Below are 2,500 nucleotides of genomic sequence, written 5' to 3'. Positions count from 1 at the left end.
AGATCCTCCAGCAGAGACCGGTCCACCGCGGACACACCCAGATCCTCCAGCAGAGACCGGTCCACCGTGGACAGACCCAGATCCTCCAGCAGAGACCGGTCCACCGTGGACAGACCCAGATCCTCCAGCAGAGACCGGTCCACCGTGGACAGACCCAGATCCTCCAGCAGAGACCACTTTAGTCCACAGGGACCAACAGAATCAACACTAAATTAAAGTTCCTCGTAGGAGAAATGATGTTTGTCACATAAAACAGCATCAGTTGGTGTGATCATGTAAAGTACTGCGGTTGTCCTTCAGGTGTGAACAGGTAGAACTGTTCATGTGTGAACAAAGATTCATCCATTCATCCACGTCAGACGCCCTCAATCACAAGAGTGTTCTCTGAACCCTCAAAACAGCATCAATACATATAGACACCAACAGAAGAAGAGCAAAACAAGAGCGAGACACAATAACATGTGACACACACACACACACACACACACACACACACAGAATGTAATCATGCACACAGAGTGTGTGTGTTAACAGCAGTAATCTGGTGTGGCCAGACTCGGCTCGGCGAGCGCCGTCTTTTGGTCACGCTGCCTGTCGGTGTTTCATCCCCAACTTCGAGGAGCCTCCCTCCGCGGTTATCACTCACACTCAGAGCACGCACACACACACACACACACATACACACGCACGCACACACACACTCAATGAAAACATGCACAAAGTCGTGTGTATGCAAATGAAAACTGAAGCTTAAATTGTTCACTCTGAGTCTGCAGTATGTTGTGTTCTCCAGAGTTTCTTGGTGTCGTCACAGTCACTTACATGAAGGATGTGGTGTGTCCACACACACACACACACACACACACAGAACAATCCATTGTTTTGATTGAGCATAAATTGCAGTTTTGGCAGCACTGCGCTGTCTTCTGTGATTTAAATTAAAGAAATATAAGTGCTTTACATACACAGCGAGAAAACACACACACGCGCGCTCTTGTGAAGGAAAACACTTGTTTTGTTTGTGTTTGTGTTTTTCAGTCCTCTGTGGCTGCAGTGTAATGTTTCAGTAATTTACTTCGAATGTATTGGACAGTAATTGGTTATTCATATATTATCTGATTTACATGTGTGTGTGTGTGTGTGTGTGCCCGTGTGCGCGCGCGTCCAGTGTAGCGGTGTGTGGGATGAGTTTGGAAATAATTGGATGTTACATGTTTTTTGTTTTTCTGCTGTGAGTTCAGCTCAGTTGAGATTTCTGGTTTTGGTTCAGTTGTAAAGAAAATGAAGGTCAGACTGAATTATTTACTGATCTCACGCAAAATACCTCAATTCTGAATTTAAGCCAAAATAAATTGAATTGGGGGAGAGAGAGAAAAGAAACTGGTTTTAAAAAGCAGATAAAGACCTCAATACATAACCACTTGTATTACATTTGAATCATTTATTTTCATTGATTAGTAATTAAGTTAAATATAACATTAAGAATTCTAGAAGAAAAAATAACTACCAGATCAATAAATTGCATCATTCTATTAATTCTTTTTAAAAGTTTTTTTTTACAAATTTTCTATACATCAAAAAAGATCCAGACTGATGCGTTTTTTAATGTCTTTGGGGAATGAAATCCAAATTTATTGATAAATGGAGCTGTGAAGCTGCTCACTGATGGTTTGGTTTCATTGTCTCTGCAGGATGAACCCATTAGAATGAATGAATGAATGAATGACAGCAGGTGGAGATGTGAAGCTGCTCACTGATGGTTTGGTTTCAGTGTCTCTGCAGGATGAACCCATTAGAATGAATGAATGACAGCAGGTGGAGCTGTGAAGCTGCTCACTGATGGTTTGGTTTCATTGTCTCTGCAGGATGAACCCATTAGAATGACTGAATGAATGACAGCAGGTGGAGCTGTGAAGCTGCTCACTGATGGTTTGGTTTCATTGTCTCTGCAGGATGAACCCGTTAGAATGAATGAATGAATGGACAGCAGGTGGAGCTGTGAAGCTGCTCACTGATGGTTTGGTCCCAATTCTAATGTTCCCTTTTCTCTCAGTTTACTTCCTTTCTCTCTTATCTGTCTTTTGCCATCTTCCTCCATTTTTGTCTTTACTGTTGTCTCCCGACTCTGACTCCCCTACTCCCCTCTCCTCTCCTCTTCTCTCTTCTTTCCTGTTGTCCCCCCCTGTCATTTCCCACTTTCCCTTACCCCTTCCTCCTTCCTTTCCTTTCTCTCTCTCCCACTCCCTTCTCTCCCTCCTTCCCCCCTTCCGCTGTATGGCGGATGATGAATTAGAGACAGTGGTTACAGCTGCTATCGCCGTTGCAGAGAGAGAGAGAGAGAGAGAGAGAGAGAGAGAGAGAGAGAGAGGAGAGAGAGAGAGAGAGAGAGAGAGAGAGAGGAGAGAGAGAGAGAGAGTGAGAGAGAGAGAGAGAGAGAGAGAGAGAGAGAGAGAGAGAGAGAGAGAGAGAGAGAGAGAGAGAGAGAGAGAGAGAGAGAAGA

At 44.0% G+C, this 2,500-nt stretch overlaps 1 protein-coding gene across 1 annotated transcript in view; it reads left to right on the top strand.

The window, feature by feature from the left end:
- Positions 1-2,500, top strand: part of akap6 (A kinase (PRKA) anchor protein 6) — a gene marked incomplete at its 5' end in the record, with an annotated part of 160,286 nt that overhangs the window by 87,216 nt on the left and 70,570 nt on the right. The gene's annotated exons all lie outside the window — the stretch shown is intronic.

This window comes from Melanostigma gelatinosum (genome assembly GCF_949748355.1).
Source record: "Melanostigma gelatinosum genome assembly, chromosome: 16".
NCBI classification, from domain to species: Eukaryota; Metazoa; Chordata; class Actinopteri; order Perciformes; family Zoarcidae; genus Melanostigma; species Melanostigma gelatinosum.
Note: the sequence above shows the minus strand (reverse complement) of the source record. Positions and strands in the feature narration are given on the sequence as shown.